Source organism: Pelmatolapia mariae, linkage group LG17 (genome assembly GCF_036321145.2).
Source record: "Pelmatolapia mariae isolate MD_Pm_ZW linkage group LG17, Pm_UMD_F_2, whole genome shotgun sequence".
NCBI classification, from domain to species: Eukaryota; Metazoa; Chordata; class Actinopteri; order Cichliformes; family Cichlidae; genus Pelmatolapia; species Pelmatolapia mariae.
This window is the reverse complement of record NC_086242.1, coordinates 18,672,871-18,695,706: the sequence shown is the minus strand read 5'-3', so window position 1 is coordinate 18,695,706 and position 22,836 is coordinate 18,672,871. Positions and strand designations below refer to the sequence as shown.

Here is a 22,836-nt window from a genome sequence, read left to right as displayed (position 1 = left end):
AGAAAAGACAAGCTGTGTTGAGGGTGAAAACAGTTATTCTGCACCATTTCTGCAACTCCCGGCTTCATGGTGTAGTGTGCAGAATGTAATTTTTATCAGAGCTGTTGCTTTGGCTGCTGCTCTTCTTCGGGTCAGAACAATATCTTGCACTTCAGCTTCTGAGAAGCAGGAGCAACAACACGTGAGGCACACATGTATTCAGAGACGAATGTTATTGCTTCAAAGTAAAAAGAAATATAGTTTGATCCCACACACATTCCAGCATTGCTTTAGTTATTTTTTGTTACATAATGCTTAAAAGAAAAAGTAAATCGCCAGCATATACTTCAGATGTTTAATAACAAATAATAATAATAATCAAGTGAGAACATTTCTCAAAAAACTTTGAACTGAATGCATGAAATTAATAAAGAAGGTTTTATTACTTCTAAGTCCATATATTTTAAAAAGCAAAGTAAAATTAATGTCAGCTTTGGGACGCATTCCAGACCAGCTATCAAGTAATTTTAGAAAGTTCATTTTCTCTATTAAGAATTCTAAATGATTGTAATATCTTAACTATGCTTTGTTTCTCCTCACAGAATAACATTTTTGTTTATCTTTGCATTCCAATCATCCTACAAAGAAGGAAGCAGAGGAGCATTTTAATCTTGGAGCGCCTTCTATGAGCACCATATTGCCCCACACCTGGATGGGCCAAGGGGGAAAGGAGAACCCGTCAGCTCAGGGAGAAAAAGGACGGGCATGGATGAGGGTTAAGGAGGAGGTGGAGGATCGAGGGGATGTCCTGTGAAGCCCTGAGGGATCCATATGCTCTGGTGGCTCAAGCTAGTGACACCAATTGTTGCATTTGGCTAAGAAGTAGACTAAACTGGGTCAGTTTGCTGTAGTCAAGAACTCAGAAATTTCTGCAAGACTTCTGGTCTCAAGATGGAAAGGCCTTTAAAATCCCATGATTCCTATTCACTTGCCATTGGAACCAGTTCTACAGCAAATATATAATCATGATTGCACATATGATACGACTAGCAGATAATATCCAGTGGATCATGTTTAGCAAAGAGCTGTATAGTTTATACAGCTGCCTGAGCATATATTCAATATATCAGTGTAGAAGTTAAGAAAGTTAAATAGCAAAAAGTCTGTCAGCTGTTTGTTTCCTTAAAAATTTCCCACTCCATATAATCTCTCCATCTCATCTATCCACAGTATTGAACCAAAAAAAAAAAGGCACTTTCTGCCATTTAGGTGGAAGCAGAGCCTGTTAGCGGACATGTCCTCCATCTCAAGCGTGGGTCCAGACCTCTGAATCACCACCCACGCAGGCTTGATCAGTGATGACCCTTTGGTCCTCTGTTGCTGGTTGTCTTTCTCCAAAGATGCCAACAACAAGAAACAACAACCTTTTCCTTTTTTAAAAAAAAGAAAGTTGAGATGCTCTAAAAACTAATCCTGCAGATAATTTAAACTAGAAACTAGAACAAACAGAAATATATCAAATACTGACAAAGAGCTTTTGTTTGGTTTTATATTTTGACAAATGCATGCTCCTTTCTGTAGGAGAAACACCAAATGGCAAACGTAGACGGGACAGAGGTGTAAAGCTTTACTTTATCTTGCAAGAGGAGTAACAGCATGCACAGAGTCTATGAAGAAACCCGAATTGTGGAAGTCTGCCCGTCACTTTTTATACACTTAGTCCCTCCTTCCAGTGACACAGCATAAGGAATTCCTTACTGTATAAGAAAGTGTTCAAACATAGTAAAAGTAGTAAGGGTAAATGTGCATGCATCAGGTACGTGTGTGCTTATAATGGTCCGGGTGAGTGGCGGTGTTTTTCCATTGAGCTGGAGTTTCCACCCCTGGGCGGAGTTACATTATTCCTACCATGATCTTCTGCTAAACTAGCCTTAGTGTGAGGCCAGCAAGTCATTCTCGTGTGTAACAGTTTACTGCTGATGCTTACCTGCTGTTTTCTGCCTGTGATTTCTAAGAGTCCTCCGGCTCATCATCTCACTCTTGGCAATAATCACTTCTTACTGGACGCTGGTCTTCTCTGGAATCACAGTCACAGCGCACGCTCAATTCATTGTCTGTTTAATTGCCTGCCACCCTGCCACAGCAAAAGGATTCACAGACCACGCTCCCTTCTAGATTTTTTTCATATCATAGTTCATGTTTTGACACTGTAGCTCCTAGATTGCGTTCTACTTCATAGTTCATGGTTCGAGTTTTGATCCTGTTATTCACGTTTGCAACACATCGGTTCACTGTTAATAAAGAGTAGCTCTTTGTTAATAAAGTTTTGTCTTCACGTTCAAACCTCACCTCCATGCTGTGTCTGGTTCTGGCTAACCCTGCCATAACAGTACTATGTTTAGCTGATTCATTATCTATGGTATGGCACTGAAATTCAACTATTGCATAACTCAATCCAAACAATACCTGCAGTGTGGAACTGAGGAGACATGTTTCCCATTCTTTTCTTGATTTCTGCTGCCCAACAGTTCATGGCCATTTTTTCTTCTATGTGGTTGACAGGTCTGGACTTCAGCTAGACCACTTTAGCATCTGGACTCTTTCACTGTTGAGGCTTTTCCTGACAAAGAACTTCATATTGATGCCAGCATATGCTGTTTCAAAACCAGATGTGCAAGTTATTGATGCCATCAATAATAATGCACCACAGTATCATAACAAATGGCATCTGCTGATAACAAGCAGGACTGTTCTTCTCTGTACTATTGAGAATACGGCATCCATGAATGTAGGGGATAGGTAGAGCAGGTCATTCACTAACTGGAAGGTTAGTGGTTCGATCCCTTCCTGCTTCGATCTGCGTGCATAAGTATCCTTGGACAAGATACAGTTCATCTTGTTAGGTAGGTAGATAGGAAGCAAAGAGGGTAGAAAAGAGTGCTTAGAATGAGTGAATGAGGCATGTTGTATAAAGTAGTGGAGTAGAAGCACTCTATAGAAGAGTCAGGCCATTTACCATTGAATTTAGAACAAAGGACAGTTTGAACTTCACCTCAGTCCATCTTACACAAGCCTGGGCTCAGAGAAGGTCCCAGCACATATGGAACTTTCTATAATGTAAACTTTTACCCTCATGGGCGCACCAACAATATTTGGTGCCAAGGTAACAGTCCTGCTATTGCTTCTACATTAGTAGACTTTTAATTAATGCTGTGATTATGCTGTACAAGCTACATTTGCATGTATTGCATTCAGTGCGTGTTTTAACATACAAAAAGTTAATCGAGCAAGTTACTCACCATATCAAATGTTAATACACTTGTAAATGGGCTTTCTTGGCTTCATTTGCTGGAAATCTAAAACTAATATTTTTGAAGTTTTCTGTCTCTATTCTGAAATAAATGAGAAAGTAACACCTGTAATACCAAGCAAAACTCTATCAGTTCCAACAAATACAGTGTTTTGTTACCATTTGATACACTACAGCCACCACGAGGGGCTGACTGCACTCGTCTGACTATGAATCACTGAAGATCACAGATGGGCCCAGGCTCCAACAATGTGAGATGTGTAATTATTTCAGAGTGACTTCATTGTCACGAACAAAAATATTATTTCCATTGACTTTCAATGCTGGTTTGCTTTGGCGGATCCTGTCCCTGTTTTTGAGTTGTCTCCACCAGATAGAAGCAACACCGCCTTTTGTATAGCTGCTACGTAGGCTGCTGGTCATTGTCTAGGAAGTAAAGTGCCGATGACGTTGATGATGACATGACAACTCGGAGCACAGTGGCAGCAGTTGCCAAGACAATTATCACCTTTTGTATCGGAGTCAGAGGTGTTAGACCCACCCAGCCCATCCCCATGGTGATGTCACTGTTACCACGGAGACTCCATACAACCCCGACAGGGGAGTGTGTGGGCTACTCGTAGTGTTACCATCCCCCTTATCCCCCATGTTCCTTTTCCAAATGCCACCACCCTCTCCCCCACTGTCCTCAGCCCATCTTATCACCCTGTGCCATCTCCCTCAGAGCTGACTGCCATCTGTGCTCTGAGAAACACTCCCCCATTTGTTTAGTTTTCCTTCTATATTTCTCCATCTTCTGACCTCCAGGATGTTGCCGTAGGGGTTCTCAAGCTCTTTCATGACACCCCCAAATAAGCCTGCATTAGTCCACAGATCCCCCTACATTTGATGAGATTTCATCCAAGGCAGCCATATGGGAGGATATTTGTTGATTTAGTATTAGGTTTCAAACTACACTGCACTGTATACCGAGGGATGAAAACTGTGATTTCTCACTCGTATGCATTCTTTAACTGGGGTCAATTCCACTCAATTAAATTATAGTGAATATTGTTTCTTTAGGGCCTCCCAGGAACCATTTCAAGTACCCTGGGGATCCCAAAATGCCACTTAGAAACCAACTGCAGCTGTGTACCGAGAGCAAGAGACAAGAGAGTTGCAACCTAAAACTAATGTTCTTTTCCTCCAAAGGGCTAAATGTAATAATAAGTCCTCCGGCACTTCTCTGCAGCTGTCAGAAAGATCAAGTTACAGCCCCATATGAGCAGGCACAGTACTTAGTGTGTGTTTTTGTGGAGGAGTTTGTTTCTCTCTGCATTTCTGCAAAGTATACTTGCTGAATTGCCATCTGCATATGTCTGTATATTAAATTTGGCAGCTTCAATGAGCCAAGCGTATGAGTTAAAATAATATCTGGTTACATATAATCTGTTTTTTTTTCTTACCTTATTATTACTGTTACCTTTATCACATTTTATTTTATCTCTAACCAATGTTTATCCTAGCTCCTTATCATCTTTTCTTTGTAAACTTATCTTTATCTTATTTCATCTTTACAGTTACATCTTTATTCACACACTATATTATGTAATGGTACCATGGGACAAAAAAGGGTTTCAGTAATAAGAGATCTGTGATTTTAAACAATCTACTTTCAGTAAAACCTAATTTTACATAATTAAACAAGAGTCTTAGCTTTACCAACAGTTTTGTGAGGCTGCACTTTAGCATATCAGGGTATAGCACTAGCTACAGCTTGATGTTAATTGGGAGCTTTTCAACCATTCTCCGGTGACTGTAGTAGGGCGCGTTCCCTACATTTATGGTGTTTGCAGGCATATAGCTTATAGTTTTAAGGGATGTAACTTTTCAGCTTGGGCAAATGAAACCAATGATGAAATGGCCAGCTGGAAATAGAATTAATCCAAAGTCGAGCACATTCTAGTTGGACAGTTGGAAAATCAAAGAAAAACTGGATTTGTTTTGCTACTTAGGTATAGCCATTCATGCATAACTAGCAATAGAGTGTCAACAAAAACATCTTTAGAGCATGATGGTACCACCACTGTGTTTGACAGTTGGTACAGTGTTCTTATCATTGTGGTGATTTCTCTCGTCTGACCTCAAAACCTTTCCCCAGAAGGCATTTGGCTTATGCACATGGACAGCTTCAAACTTCAGTTCAGCTTGAAGGTGCTGATTTTGGAGCAAGTGCTTCTCCTTTCGATCAACACCCTCTGAGTCCACGGTGATGTAAAACTTTCTTCACTTGTGGACAGTGACATCAGTGTTCTAGCAATTCAGTTCAGGTTAATTCAGTTTTATTCATGTAGCACCAAATCACAACACAGTTCACAACAGTTGCCTCAAGGTGCTTTATATTATAAGGTAAAGACCCTACAGTAATACACTCAGCAGTTTCCAGTTCTTGTTTGTTCCTGACCATCCTAACCAATTTTCTCTCATCCACGGGTGACGGTTTGGGTCAAATTGGCGACCTATTGGAACAACTTGTACTCTACTTATATACAATTGTTTGACATTATCAGGGCCACTTAGGCTGATTGAACTAAAAGGCAAGACTCAGGACTCAGGATAAGACTAAAAGTTTAAAAGATTTAGTGTAAGCACAAAAAGGAAACGATGGGTCAGGCAAAATATTTCTGTTATTGAAGTCACATGTTCTAGACAAACAGGCAGTTCCACAGTGGGAACCCAAGATGAGTACCTCCCCTGAAACACACGGATGGATTTAAATCACACACAAACACAAACAGACAGAGGAGAGGAGAGATAGAGAAAGACAATGGCGAGTCACCACAGGAGGACTGAAGGACCATGAACAAACTAATCTTGAACTTGGAATCAGCAGTTGTTTAGAGATGGCTACAAGAGAGCTTTCCAACTTGTGTAACTATAAAATCCTCTTTCTTAGAAGTCAGTTCCTTACACTTTCCTAATTATTGCTGTCAAACAAATCATTTTTATGCTGGCAAAGAGAAACTACCTGTTGTAGTCAGTCATAGTCACTAATGAGGAGTTAATAGGCCTTGGCCTTGTCAGGTTAAAGGACAATGTAGAAACTTTAGCACCACTTCTTAAAAGATTTCAGTGAGTTTATCGATATATTTTAATCTGTATATATATATATTTTTAACCATGTGTGAATTAGAGAAAATCCAGAATAAGTTCAAACTTCCGTTCTCAGTTATTGTTTTGCTGGCGTTGTTATTGTTTTTTTGTTTGAGCTAGGCCCTTCAAAATTTTTAGGGTGAACTGTAGCTCCATGAATATAGACTCTGCGGAGTGTAGCAAAGTTCACATAGAATAATGGATGCTTGAGTTTCCAAACAATTGGTCCTAAAATATGCATTTTCACCTTTTTCAAGGTATTTCTAAGATATAAATTTCATTCAATAAGCATCTCAGATATGTTCAGTCATGTCGTTCAGCTGATATAACAGCATTTATTTGAAGAAATCATAGCACAGTACAAAAGTAAGTCAGTGCATGAGTCCGATCACCTAGATAGTTTCTGTCAAAGTTAATAAAACATGTTCTGCCTACTCATTTCTTTAATAGAAGAGTGTGATTAAAAGTCACTTGAATTCCTCATCCTCCTTAACGACACATCTACATCCAGTGTTTGTATCAGGAACTTCAATCTTTTCAGTTATTTGTTGTAATCATACCCAGCACATATCCTCTCCTGAGGGTGCATAAATTGAATTAAAAATGTCTTGCTCTGCTTCTGAAACAATCTTTGGGTACCATAGATAAATATGAGTATTTCAAAAAAAAATGAGAGAACATCATCACAAACTCTGAATATAATATTAACAGAAGCTTGTTCTTTCTAAAAAAAAAAAAAAAACTAAATAAAAGAGGCAGTGTGGATTTGGTACATGGTGTCATACCTGGGGAATATCCCACTGAAGCTGAATGAAAATGTATGTCATTCAAACTTTACCATCTGTGAAACCATTCACCTGATTTGGACTGTTTCAAAATATCTGATGTTTCTTTGCATATCAGAGAATCCTAACTGCAAAACTGTGGTTTCAAAAGGCCTCCAAAATTGGCTGGAGGAGATCACACATTCACATGTTTTTAGGAAACTCAAACATCCATCATTCTATGTTAACTTCAGTTACACTCCCGAGAGTGGAACTTATCTCTCATCTTGTGCCTACAGTATGTGTATATGCACACTCGCACATTCCAAGACCACAAAATAGATGCACTGCAAAGGTTGCACACTGAATATTACAGGCTGTACCAGGCCAAGCATACATCAGGATCACTTCCACTTACTGCCACTCTGTTCCTTAAGGACAGGCAGCCTCATTCAAGTGCTGTCACTTCTATTCCATCTATTCCTCTGATCCTTTCTGTAACGGCTAGTTAAATAGCCAGTAATGCCTTTTAGCCCGTTAGATGTTAGTGAGCCCAGACAGACTGGGATGGACATATGGAGGGAGTCTGGCAACCGACTCGCAGCCCTGATGCCAACTCTTCAAAAACATTCATACACTCTCATGAGCACACACACACGCACACACACACACACACACACACACACACACACACACACACACACACACACACACACACACACACACACACACATGTACATCCCCACCTACACAAATACACAAACCGTGTCTCTTTTGTATCTGTTGTCCAGAGCACTGAACCGGCCCCAACTTCCTGCTGTCCGATTATCTCAGAACCTGCTCCACATGAGCATTGTGCAAATTCTGGAACCTCCTCCATTTCCCATCATTCCTCTCCACCAAAGGCAGGCATCCAGGACGAAGGCTGGACAGCACATGCCCACCCAAAGAGAGGGAGGATTGGGACACTAGATGAAGGCAGAAGCGCTGAGCACGAAGCTTTGTTCAAAAACCAGTCCACTGTGGTTAACCCCCCCCCCCCCCCCCCCCCCCCCTCTCCTCCTCCCCACCCATGTCCGTCTCTATGTCTTCTGCCTTGCATGGGTGAGTGTCAGCTCATTGTGTGAATGTGTGTGTGTGATGTCTGGTGCCTGTGCTGACAGCTGGCCTAAAATCATTTCCAAGAGTCACAGGTTGAAGTCTGTGTGAAACAGAGAAGCATTGTTGAAGGCCAGACTGACAGTGAAACCACTCACTGTCTCTTTTCTCCAAGCATACCAATACAAAACAAATCCAGATTTCCCATATTGTTGTTATAACAATGACAGCATCATACCGTGATAGTGTCGTTATTAAAAGGTGTTGTTGTTAAAGCTTTTTCTCTGAATGGCTTGTCCTGAAATCCAGTAAACTCTCAGTACAGCTCCATCTGAGGTTTTAGGCTGAAGCATTTCAACAATAGTAATTCCTGACCTTGCAAATATTCAGAAATATCTCCATTTACCTTTAGAAAAATCTTACACGTCGAGTGCTGCCAGCCTCAACTCAACAGCATACATCTCAATGAATATGACAGGATCTAATATAAACAAAAAATAGATTCCTGTACAGTTCCTGTTCTTTTTTGTTTAATAGTGAAGCTAAAGCTATTCTGCAAATGGTGGAATTATTGGCGCTAGATACGCTGGTGGAAATGCAAATCATTTGTACCATGTTTGTCTTCTGCAGTAAAGCTTTGTCTGCAACCAATGAGGCAACAGAATTTATGAGGAACGCAATGTGAAAAGCCACCAGTCTGAGGCTGTGTTGAAATATGGTGCACCTACGCAATCTTTGAGCGATATATCACATAAATCATATCATTATGTTAGTTAAGCTTGCAAGTTCCAACTTGTGCAGACAGAAATGTTTTAATATAATTTAAAAATGAGTAGGGTTTGGATTAATGGGAGGACAAAATAACCAGTTCAAAGACTCTCAGGGCTTTTACAAATTTTTCAAGCTTTATGGGTCACATATAAAATCATTTTGTAAATCCAATCACAAAGAGAAAATCTGCTTCGGTGTTCCTGACCTTCAGACATTCAGAATTTATAAAATAAATTGCACCCAGAAAGTCGCCATAATAGTGATAGTCGGTTAACTTAATGCTATTTAAGTGGACCGATTAGAGTTTTGTTCGGGCACTTACACTAAGCGGTCCAGCTTTTTAACTAATCGTCAATATAAATATCTAATCAGCCAATCAAATAGCAGCAACTAAATGTATTTAGGCATGTAGACGTAATCAAGAAAACCTGCTGAATTTTAAACCAAGCATCAGGATTGTGAAAGGTAATATGAATGTGGTACGGTTGTTGGTGACAACTAGGTTAGTTAAAGTATTCCAGAAACTGCTAATCTACTGGGATTTTCCACCACAACCATCTCTAGGGTTTAAAAAGCAAAGATATCCATGGAGTATCAGTTCTCTGAATCCTGTTGGGGAGGATGGGAAGACTCAGTTTTTTTCCCCTGAAATCAGAAGAAAACTCTGCATCACCATCAAGGCACTGCTGGGATTTGAACCCAGGATCTCCTGTTTACTAGACAGGCGCTTTAACCAACTAAGTCACAGCGCCCTTTGTTTTGTGTGATGTCAGTGATATTCCAGATTCAGTCATCTCACAGTTACGGCTGTGACCAGCAGGTTTTCAAGGCCGTGCCCCGCAGTACCTCTCTCAGCTTCTTCACCCCTACAAACCTTGTTGGTCTCTCAGGTCAGCTGACCACCTGCTCATGGAAGAACTGAGATCCAGGAGGAAGCTCAGATCGGACAGGGCCTTCTCTGTCATTGCTCCTGAATTATGGAATAATTGCCCTTGCACGTTTGAAAGTCCCCTTCACTGTCCACTTTTAAAACATATCTTCAAATCCATTTTTATTCCCAGTGAGACTTTGCTTTTCTTTTGGTTATTCTTTTAGTTATTTGACCTTTTTAATCGATTTTATTTATATTGTACATATTTTTATTATTTAGTTCCAATGCACAGCACTTTATGTCAGCTGTGGTTGTTTTAAAGTGCTTCATAAATAAAGATGGTATGGCATCACAGCAGCTCCATCCACCTGCTGTTCAAAGAATAAGGTTGGCTTAAAGAAAGACAGAGCCTCCATCTAAATAAATGGCAAAAGAGTCAAATCTGCAATTTCAATTGCAGGTAACACTTATTTACATTTTTACTATGGTAATAGATATGCATGGCAAAGGACAGCTAAAATTGTCCTACACCTCATCTGAGCACTCGGTTTAGCAGACGATTGGCTCTTTCTGGGACGACACTTATCTATTACACCTCTTGTAGATTTCAATGGATAGAAAAGATTCTATATTATTGTTATACAGTAATAGATAAGCAGAAATGCAAAGATTTATGTAATAAATTAGATGAAAACCTGAATTTATCTTTCAAAAAACAAACTCCTGCCATTAATCATATATAACTTGTGTCTGCAAACCTGAGTATTAAACGGTTTGGTTCCTTAGCTGTACACAATTGTCAAGCTTCTTTCTGCACTTAATCTGGAATGTTGAAAATTTATGACGTCACAGCTCCTTTTTTTTTTTGTTAATCCTTCTTCACCCTCGGAATTTGTGCGCATACCTTTACCTGTTAACAACCGTTTTAAAAGACAGCAGGTGTACTAAAGCATTCCAAGGCAGTACTCCATCTTGAATGGACTCTAATCTCTTCATTGTGTCCCATTGCCAGACTGTCCAACTGTTGTCTAATCCTTCTCTCTCCTGGAGAACAGCAGCAGATGGGTCTGTTCCTTTGTGAATAATGAATGCTCCGGGATATTGCGCGAAGCTGGAAAAACACGTTTTATATACTTATTTTCCCCAGTGATAATAATTTTATGTAACTCCACCTGCGGATAACCTGTCATCCACCTGTCATGGTGAGCGAATGAAAACCATGTTGGTCATATTATGTGAGTGAGAGGTGGGAGGCAAAGAGGAGTGGACATTCTGACCTCTCCTAGGGCTCCGTGAAGGTTAGAGAACAGCAGGGGACTGCACAACGGCACACATAAACATGAGTTCACAGAAAAAATGCGTGTATGCACTCACACAGAATCATATTAAGCATTCATTGGCTTGGCCTGGACATTTCTCTAGGTATTTCTCTTCTCATGAAATCACAACATTAATAAAATCCACTGAGTTCAGATTATGTCCTATAATAGCTTGGCTGAAATGATGAAAGAGAGGATTTATTTACAGTGGGAATATCATCACTATGCATAAGTCATCAAGATCAAGGCAGACCATAGTGTGAGCACACTGAATATCCGTTTAAAGCCATATAAGGCAGCTCTGCTGGGCCCCGGCAGCAATGTGATGTAATACTTTTCATTTTTCAAAGCCTGTGGACTTCACTGCCCAGAAATTATGCAACATGACACTGAGCTGTTGGCTGACGCAGCTCCTTCTCTCCAATCTTAAGGTGATGGAGATGTTGGATTGTGAATATTCAAAATGTAAAAAAGCAGACAATAATATCATATTTTTCTATCAAAATGAAAAAACAGCTATTTTTCAGTGATAAATAATAATACTAGTGTATGTATGTACAGTAGAGTTATACAGTTGTGACTTCTGAGTACGTTATTTGTTAATTTAAAAAAAAAAAGTGCCTTCATATTAAGAGCTTTCAGTTCTGGTGCATCCATCTATGCAAACCACCCTCTCACTGCAGTTTTGTACGGAGTGGAGAACAACATACCCAGTACTCTGTAATTCTGAAGCACCCCGCTTCAAGTCTAGAAAACACACGTAATGTTTGGGAAAACTACCACGAGCCCTCCAGTGGATAAAGAGCTGGTCCAGTGTTCCAAGACCAGGTCAAAAACCGCACTGTTTTTCCTCAATCTGAGGATCCACTAAAAGGTGGACTCTCCTCTTCATCATTTTAGCATAGACCAATGTTCCCTCTAAGTTGCGTGCGTGCGCAATTGCGCACTGCTGGCACGGTCTCTGCGCACAGAAAATCTGCATTGCGCACAGGAAAAAAAAATCTAACCTGAATTGAAATTAAAACTTTAACAATTCTGTTTTGCAGTGTTAGTCAGTGAGTGACTGGCTGCTCCCGTATGGGTTTAGAACGATGCCACCTTATCCCATAGTCCAGCCAATGATGCGATTCACATTCGTATGTACGCAGCTAATCAACGTCGCTGACAGGCTATGACAGCGTCCTTATGTGCCGACACCGGTGTTTTAGCTAGCAAAGCGGCGTGGCTGATGTGGAGTGAAGCCATGTTAATGACAACGTGTGATGAGAGCAGGACAGACCCAGACGGAAAAATTGACGGAAAAAGTGTGGACTTTATACCAGTTTTTAAATTGTGTTGATAGGCCATGTAAAATCCGAGTTATGATAAAAATATATGCAATGTTTGGTTTTCTTCCTGAATACTATCCTCGTTATTTACTGCAGGAAGAAACGGTAAAAACGGTGTTTTATAAGGAAAGCACTCTCCCCCTGTGAGCAAAGACAAAACCAAAAAAAACCCCACCCTTTCCTATTGGTGGAAAAATGTACCATGTCGACCAATCAAAAAATGATATGGCAACATGGCATGTAGTTGTTTAGGAAGGGGGGAAGTTTTAGGAGTGACGAGGGTGTTTTGAGATGTGAGAGATTTGCGACGTTTAGCGCAAATCTTGTGTAGTTAGTGTGTAGTGTAGTCAATAGTTTTGTTGTGTGTGTCAGAACAATGAAGCGACTGCTGAATGTTACAGGTGTTACAGGAGTGATACATCTCCTGTTGTCAGGCCTGCAGGTATCAGGCTGTTGTTCTCCTTTATCTCATAGTGGACAGAAATTATTTTTTGGAGTGGCACAAATAAATTGTGTGGCATCAAATTTGATGCAGCTTTATGGGTCACATATAAAATCATTTTGTAAATCCAATCACAAAGAGAAAATCTGCTTCGGTGTTCCTGACCTTCAGACATTCAGAATTTATAAAATAAATTGCACCCAGAAAGTCGCCATAATAATGATAGTCGGTTAACTTAATGCTATTTAAGTGGACCGGTTAGAGTTTTGTTCGGGCACTTACACTAAGTGGTCCAACTTTTTAACTAATCATCAATATAATCAGCCAATCAAATAGCAGCAACTAAATGTATTTAGGCATGTAGACGTAATCAAGAAAACCTGCTGAATTTTAAACCAAGCATCAGGATTGCGAAAGGTAATATGAATGTGGTACGGTTGTTGGTGACAACTAGGTTAGTTAAAGTATTCCAGAAACTGCTAATCTACTGGGATTTTCCACCACAACCATCTCTAGGGTTTAAAAAGTAAAGATATCCATGGAGTATCAGTTCTCTGAATGCTGTTGAGGAGAACGGGAAGACTCAGTTTTTTTTCCCCTGAAATCAGAAGGAAACTGTATCACCACCAAGGCACTGCTGGGATTTGAACCCAGGATCTCCTGTTTACTAGACAGGCGCTTTAACCAACTAAGCCACAGCGCCCTTGGTTTTGTGTGAATACCTGATTGTTCTGTAAATAGTTAGAAATGTTTGGCATAGACCCTCCCAGGGAGTGCAATCCCCCTGAAGTCTCTAGTTCCCTTATTTAAAAGGAGAGTCACTGCTCTAGTACATGGTTTTATCCAAAGGAGCGGTGACACGACTACTTTGCATTTAACCTAAAACTTTGTTAGTAAAGCATCCAATGTGCTAACTTATTTTTGCTTTTTTTTTTTTTTTTTTTTACCTGTGCTGGTCCTTAGAAAAAAAGAATACAACAAAAGCAAAACATGCCTGATTCTAAACTACGAATTATCCAACCAAGAACTTGAAGAGTTTAAGAATGAAGAACTTAAAGAATTTGAAGTCAAACTCAGCCACAAAGAATTTTCATTACAATGCACCGACTACACACCCATCTGGTCTCCAGCTATCTCTGTCCGTGGGCTCCTTGCCTCTGATCTGTGTGCATGCACGGGAACCCAAAGTCATGGCACCAAACAACAATTACTGCAGATGGAAATAACAAGATTCTTCTGAACACAGCGGTCGTGACTGAAACCCAGTTGATGACAGTACAGCGTAGAACACAGTCGCCAGAATTTATCAGTTGTTTATCCTGTAAGTCAGTAAAGCATTTTCACAGCATCTGGCTCGTGTCAGACACTGCTGCATCATACACTGTAACAAGAGGCATTTAGGCTTGTTAGTGTACCAAACATCTAAAAGCAAGTTAACAAGTTGCATTTCGGCTCTGTCAAAGATATTTTCCTACTGGTGACCATGAATGACATCTACAATATAAACAAACACGCTCAGATGTGATGCACTTTTATGTAGAAGTTTCAAACCAAAAGGTTTGGTCCGATATGATCATATATTTCCTCCCTGTTAGAATCCTTCCTCAGTGCAGCTTTCATGTAAAGCTTGTTAGCCTGCGGTGTTGGTTTTTACTCATCCTTTCCTCTCAGCTCACTCAGTAGTCTTGCGCGGAAGAGTGTTGTAATTCTAATGAGATTACAGCTTTATCGAAGCACACATAAGGTGACAGACTCTTTATTATCCACTCAGAATAGACCTAATTTAATGACATTGATTTGGAGTCTGTTAGAAGCTCAGAGCCTAGCAACTAGGTACAGCAAACGTGGGCGGGTGATCTGTGTGTAGGTGGATGTGTGATACTGACAAGTGTCGACTATACTGAATATTTTAGTATTAAAAGATTAATTAGTTATGCTAGTGGACAGCGCTTCTGAATTTTTGCACGACAAAAAGTTTGAGAGCACAAGCAGTTGTTCTTTGTTGTTAATGAAGTTTAATGAATTGCATCAAGATTGTGATTGACCATATCAAGGGTTAAATGTATTATATTAATAGCAGAACTAGAGTCTTTTAATTAAATTTGTTTTAATGTTGTTCGTTATAAGGAAAATATTTTTTTTACTGTGCGTTAAATAATAAATTAAAAAGGAACAAAGGCAAAAAAAAACTTTGTTAATCTGAATTATTGATGTGTTTACTCGCAGTTGTACTGATTTGTGTTGATGTTTACATTTAGAAGCATTAGTCCGTGTGTGTTTTTTTTTCTTTATGTTGTAAAATATGTTCTGGCCATGTTGGGCAGGTAGGCGTGTTATCACCCTTTCAAGGCTCGGTTGGGGGGACAGATATATCTGGGCTCAATTAGTTGCACTGTCACGGCAGGTTGGTGTGCTGGTAGCTTGATGGTCCTGGCTACGGGCAGCTCAGCTGTAAATCAGAGTGTTTGTAATAGGCACCGCAGCAGTCTCCAGGGCCAAGTGTGTGTTTGTGTCTGCAAATGTTCCCGTGTGTGTGTGTGTGTGTGTGTGTGTGTGTGTGTGTGTTTGTGTGTGCGTGCGTGCAACCGCACACGAGGCATGCCAGAGCACAGGACAATGGCTTTCCAGCATTTTATCAGCCGTTTGGTAATGATGGCGCGCAGTGGAATCGACGCAAGCCTTTAATGGCAGCTGGTAATTTGTGTTAATGCTTTCAGCCTGGGCCCTCTGAGACTTTCAACAAGGAATTTTATGCCTCCAAATGTGGGAAAGGTCACCGCCTGCTTTATTCCATCGACCAGACGGGATCAATGCAGCTAATGTTCTCGCAGTAACTTTGTTGTTTTGCCTGGTTAGAAAATCAAAACCATATTTATGATGGTCATTTTTTCCTTTCCTCTTGGCTGGCCAGCGGTCGACATGAGGTGCTTAGATGAAAGCTGCAAACATACCAATCTTTATTCATGTTCCATCATTTAAAACCCCAGCTTTGTCCCTTTGTGCAATTTCAAAGCCCTGGCCCCTAAAATATTTAAGTACGGGCTAACCAAAGAGCAACAATTTGGTTCAACTCAGGGGTATTATCTCCAGCAAGCAGCTGGTAATCAAAGAGATGCCTTCTGCAAACGAGACAAGCGCGAGAGACACAGAGCAGGGAAATAATTAGATGACTGAGATCCACAAACACATCAATAAAATGAAAGGGATATTGTATACACCAACTGGGAAGAGCACATTCAAGAAAACAGGAAAAGACCTACTCATTTAGGAAAGCTCAGGTATCCAATCAAAGCAGAGCAGTATTAGGTGAACTGTAATTGGCTTCAGATCAAAAACTGCACATGGCAAAAGAAACCGGTTTGAAAGTTATTCAGGCTACTGAGGCTATTTTTTTTTTTTTTTTGTATTTATTCAGCCAGAAAAAATGACTTTTGTGTATTCGTGTCACACCTTCAGTGCATGATGGCATATAAGACGTTCCTTTTCTTCCAGCAGCCGTCGTGTGGAGCCCTTGGCTCTCTGGCCCATGCATTGATGCATGGCTGTATCTGTGTACTCACAATTATGTGCGCTGGTGAGGCTGACAGTATGCCCAGGCAGCAGCCTGTGATGGATGGAGGTTGAGGGAGAAATCTCCAGGGTGCACAGCTGATATAAAAATCAGCACAATGGCGGTGGTGTAAAGGGGTGACTGACCCTGTCACCTCCTAGACTTCCCCCCTCCTCATGTATACCTTACTCTCTTTGTCCCATCCCCTCTAAATCTTGCTTCCATTATTCATTTGTTATTTGTCAACACATCTCAAGCCACCTGCACGTGCACGTTCAAGCTGATATAGGGTTTTAAATGCTCTCTGAAAAAAAATTCTACAAACAGCCCTAAACTCAAAAGATATTCAGTTTTTCTATGACTCATTCCAGAATTAGAGGAAAAATTATGCTTCAAACATTGTGAAAATGGACCATTTAGTTTTCTGTTATTTTCCGTTATATGTTTAAAAAAAAAGAAAAAGAAATAATAAACCATCAAAAAATTACATTTGTGGAGCTCAGGCATCAAAGGCACACTTTTTACAAGATATTTTAATCGCCGTGTGCTGCAAATCGCACAACCTTGCTACCAATACTCTGGAATATTTTTAAAATACCGTTTCACAAATTCTCAGCCATTGAGTAAAAGATAGTCTCCTTCATGCTCAATACTCATTCAGTTTCAGATTACCATTAACTTATATTAATTTAAACAACGTTAGAAATCTTTTTCAGTTTCAGCAGTTATTTTTAAACCTTTGCTCAAATATGCTATTCATATAATAATTCAAACTATTTGAAAGGCAACAGATGAAACTCTTTGATGGCCAGAAAAATATTGATGATTATTTTATTTAAAATAATATGGCAACAGGGTTGCAAGTAATTGTGTATACCAGTGCTAGCATCAATTTTGTCTCAGGAACAGATTCTACCTGTGGAATGTAATAAACTGTGAAAGTCAAGGATAAATGTAGTTACATGAGGACTTAAACTTTGAAATTCCTTTGTCTTATTTTAGTTAATATGAGTAACAGGGATGCATTGGTTAGAATGGCACACTTAATCAAGTTAACATATTTGTTTGTTAAAATATGATGATGTTAAATAAGTGGGTTTAACGATTAAAAAAAGGTATGTATCAACAAAGTCAGAAAAAAAGTGGGGTTCTGAAGAGGTTTTGAAGAGCTATTTTTCAAATTAAATAATATTTTGGATTTACTCTTTCATCAACCCGATTCACATTTTGTAAAATTTACTCAGCAAATGTTTGTTTGAAATCCATGGATGGAACTAAAATGGTCCAGACTATGAGCAAAACAAATGAAATCATTTAAAATCATGTTGAGTTTTCATTAGAAAACAATAACAATTGGAAAAAAAGGTTTTTTCTTTTCTCTTCTTTTTTCTTTTTTGGAGAGGTGGAACCAGGATTTTGCAGAAAGACAGTAAACTCTGGGATTGACAGCGGTCAGAGGGATCACCAATAGCTTCCCCAATACCCACACTGGGAAATGATAATCATAGCATGGGAATGTAGAATTCACTGGCCTGTTTTATTTTTAATTTGAAGTGTGTACCTAACACTCCACTTAAAATACAATTTGGTCCATATAAAACCCTCAATAGGTCCACTAAGATATTTACAGACCTTTATAGCAGTCAGGTAAATGCATGCACTTTGGCTACAGCTCTGTAAGAAGATTACCATACAACCAGAACAACATATTAATAATTGTTTAATGGTGAGCAGATTTCACAGGCATCTCCACCTACTTGGTATGTATATGTAGCCAATTCAGTTTATTTCAGCATTAGACAGTCATACAGCCAAGCCTGGTTGGCTGGTTGGCTGTCTGCATAGTCATGTACAGTTATCTTGATGACAGCTACAACTGAACGGGCCAATGGAGATGTGTGGGCTAGGTTAGAATTTGCAGAGGGCCAGAGAGGTGGTTTTGGCATTGATTTTGCCACATATGCTAACATATTAATTCAGCAATATTCTGCTATATTCTACATGTTGACATCTTCACATGGACTGTGTGCACAGGCAAAATCTTATTCACACTTCTGCATCCTTTGAAATGAACACAGGCATGGGAAGCAGTGGCACTGAATCATCATAATCGCAAAACAAGTGAAGACAGATCTGAGGGCGCCTGTTGGGTTCATTTGAAATCACTAATGTAACTCAACCCAGCTTCATGTTTCACTGTGTGTGTTTTTGTTAGTAAAACACTGTCTGCACCATCTGCTTCCCTTTCTGGTCAAGCATCCAGCAGATATTTGGTTTTATCTTTGCATCCCCTTGGTAACCACTGATTTAGGCAATTTGTTTGTTGCCAAGCTGTATAACTGATCCAGAGGAATTTCTTTGACACTAATCAACTGTAATAAACTAAACACCTTTCAAAAGTCGAGTCAAACAGCAAAGACGCAGAATTACAGGAAATAAAACTAAATGAACTTTGATTTTCATGAAATAATGTCATGGTTTTGATGAGGAACATGACATGGAAGACTAGATAAACAGCACATGCAGTCCAGGTTTACATAAACAGCGTAACTCTGAGAAAGGTCCAACCTTTCACCAAGACACCTTTCAGCAAAGAAAATACCCAGTAGTTGACATGGTTACCATTTTTGTGCTTTTAGCATCTTCACTTCATTTCATTGCACTCATTATATTCCCATGTGTTAAATGAGTCCTTGAATATGTATAAAAATGCCTACCAGTATCTCAAGAAACCACTCTGACACAGAGCCACTTAGCTTGAAAGAAGAACAAATGACATGTGACACACAGCGAACCGCGCCAGTAAATATATTTGATGCCACAGGCTGGATCTTTCTTTCCCCTGTTTGGCTAACAAACTGAGTCAAACGCCACCATGGGCTAATTTCTTTGTGATATCTGATTTGAAAAGGTGTTTTACAAAAATATAAGCCATATGTGTTGAAAGCGGAAAGTTAGTATATACCGAGGAGAATTCAACGTAAAGACAGAACCGAAAGAAGGATCCTGAACACGACACCTTCAAGTCACTACGTCCCCGCAGCTCTCAAAACCAAACAGCAGCCTCAGAGAAAATACATCATTTCTTCCTTGTTGGAAAAAAAAAATCACATTACAATTCAAATGTGTTCATTTAAAGAGGCCTTTTTAAAAACATCTCCAAGGCATAGCGCGCCACGCAGTTCTTCGCTGTGGCAGGAAATGATAAATTATAAAAGGGGCCTTACTTCATTAGAGGGTGACATTATTTTGAGAACAGATATTGCGCTATGAGACAGAGTGTACAATAACACAATAACAACCATCAGCCTCCGCCGCCACCACTGCTGCCACCGCCGCCTCCCACCTCAGCCTCTTGCTGTTGACAACCCAGGATTGAATATCTTGTGGAGTGCACCAGAGTGAGCACTGTACACAATACTGTATTGCATTTGCAATAACACAAAAAGATATTTCCCAATGTAGGCCATAATTATTTCTCCCTGCGTAATTTAATCCACCGAGTGCATATTCAATTCCGATCCGGGTTTCTTGGTGTGCTGTGAGGTGTTCAGCGCGATTGTCTCTGAAATTGGATTATGATAACCTGTCACCACTTTAATTCCATAAGATATTAGAGGTAGTGGTGGTGGAGCTGGGGAGTGGAGTGTATCAAAAAGGATGGCGACAGCAATTGTGCTGGGGGCTGCGGTGTTGAAAGAGATGTGTTTAATGCATGTTTCATTCTGTGTTTCCTCAGGGGGGTGAGGGGAATAATGTGTGTCTAGTCTGACCTCTCGACACACTTTATTTCCTGATCTCTGCCACAGCCTTTAAATATCCATTAACAGACACAGTGAAGGGAGTCCAGGAGGGTGGAGGTGGGGTAGCGGTGGGGCAGGGAGGGTGGAGGGCTCTAGAATACTCATTTCTGCTTGTTATGGACTGCCAACAGGTCTTCCTGCATTTCTCCTTGCTGTCTTGCTAATGGATGGGGTCAAATGGGTTTCTTCTTCTGTCTCCTGCTACAGTTTTAATCATCTTCAACAGACTTGGAAAGTGTTTTTGATCCACTCTATTTGCAGAAGAGTTGAAGGGTCAGTTTACCTGAATTGAAAAAGGGACATGGTCAGGGCAACTGGTGTCAAGCTATGCACACAGTTTTTGAACAATGTGTCAAGACACTGAAATATGAGCTTTGAATCAATGAGAGAAGCTACTGAACAGCAAATCTCAAATCACTCTTTTGAAATTAACTTTATCTATTTTTTTTTCTTAAAAAAATGAGACGAAAATGCACTCAGAGAGTGAAGTTCTTCTACAAGGCCAAAGTCTGCCTCTCAATTTTGAACAAAGTGGTCTGGACTTCCTTTCATCAAATGGAAAGAACTGAACAAAAACTTTTCCACTTCAGGAGAAATTCAACAGGAGCATCTCTTTCCTCACAGGATGACAGTTTTCATGCAAACTATGTTTTGAGTCAGAACCTTTGATGGCATCTGTGCTATTCTTCTCTTAGACTGATTGTCTAAAAATGATGTCAAAGCAACTGAACCAAATTTGATTTAGAGGCGGAGAACAGTAAAAGGATAAATCCTTTGTATTCTGGTATGGGTATGGATCTTTTCTTTAAAAGTGCAAAATACATTACTATCCGAGTGTCCTCCTAGTTTACCAAACAAAAAATCATCTATGGAACTGATCTGAGAAGTTTCTGTCATATTTCAGGCCTGCATATAGGACAAAATACCATCCAAAGTTAGTAAAGGGGAACCCTGCCTATGCATTTACCCTTGGAAAACTCACGTCTTTATATATCTATCTGAGGTGTTGTTGTTGTAGGTTCGGTAGATGTGGTCAAATGTCGTTTTTTTGGGGAAAAGAGTTAACTCGTGTTTCAGCAGATTGGATCTTAGGAGGTTAAAGGCTAGATCAGTGCCTTATAGTCTCTTTCTGCGTTACTCTTGCCAGTCCTATCTTGCTTTTGTCTAGCTGAAGAATGCTGCTGTTGCTGGGGGTTGTGTGGTCTGTAGCACTGTTTGAGTTGTGGGTACTGGGCTAAGAACATAAATTCACAAGAACACCAGGACCCGGGGTTTTGCAGATGAACATTGATTGTAACCAGATGGTCAATGTTCTCACTTCACCTCTCAGTGGTTTTAACGATGTGACTATCTTTGCCTTCAACCAACTGATTATGTAATGCATCGGTTACCAAAGCATGTGTTTTAGGAGAGAGACAGAAAGAAATAACATCATCTTCTTATCTGACTCCAGTAAAACACTAGAAGGAGCTATAGACTGGTCATGGTAAGTTACTTTGATCCACTGTGGCTGGAAAGACATATCTCTCTTTGGTCATTGTGCCTGCTGTGCCTTCTCAACTGGACATAAACATAAGTCTGACTTGTATTTTCCTCATCAGACTGCTAAACCAGCGGGCACTCGTGTCTTGTCCTCACCAACGTTTTGTAAGATGCAGGGATGCATGGTAGAAAGTCAAACTTGAGCTATGAATATTAGTGAGCAAAGCCCCAGGTCAACAGCCTTGGATCTTTTTTCTTACACTTATCTCAAAAAAGCAAAAGACAACCACTCAATCCTCAAATGGACTTCCTACAAAATTTTTAAAGGCACTTCTCAGTCATATCCACTGATTTTTGCTTTTATGTTTGTTTTTTGCAAAGGGATGCATGTAAAGTTTTAATGAATGCAAGTTACAGTGCATTACTACAGGTACTCATATTTATTGTGAGAATCTGGCTACACTTCTGCTTTTAACAGTAGAGAGCAGGTCAGTGACAAAATAGGCCAAGTAGACCTTGACGGCTTCACCAGAAGTACATTTAGTGCTCTTGAAGATCATGAATTCAGACAGGTGTTACATAAGACACTTATGTGACAACCTACCCATAGCCAGTCTAACTTGATAGCAGCCATCACAGCTGCTAGTGAATTAAAACCCACATAAGGAACTGCACAAGAACCATGACTGGTGGAAACATTGCTACTCCCATTCATTCTCTCAAGGGCAAGGGTGCCTCTGGGGAAAGCACTGATGTGGAAACAGAAGTCACTACTGCACTAAATATCACTGTTGTCACTGGCTCACCTGTCCACACTTTTTTGACAATCACAGTTTCATTGCATTAGTCATTTTAATGTAACCATCCTATGAAACACTTTAAAAATTAGGAGTTTCATTGAAAAGAACAACTTAAAGCAACAAGCAGGAAGATTTTACTACTGTAATGAAATGATTATCTGTTATATTATTTAAGTTCAAAATATGG

General features: G+C 39.9%; 2 non-coding genes across 2 annotated transcripts; both read right to left on the bottom strand.

Annotated features, from left to right (window-relative positions):
• Positions 1-9,732: 9,732 nt before the first annotated feature.
• trnat-agu (transfer RNA threonine (anticodon AGU)) lies at positions 9,733-9,806 on the bottom strand. Its single transcript has one exon. It is a non-coding gene; the product is annotated as a tRNA-Thr (tRNA).
• A 3,837-nt stretch (positions 9,807-13,643) lies between these two features.
• Positions 13,644-13,717, bottom strand: trnat-agu (transfer RNA threonine (anticodon AGU)). Its single transcript has one exon. It is a non-coding gene; the product is annotated as a tRNA-Thr (tRNA).
• Positions 13,718-22,836: the final 9,119 nt, after the last annotated feature.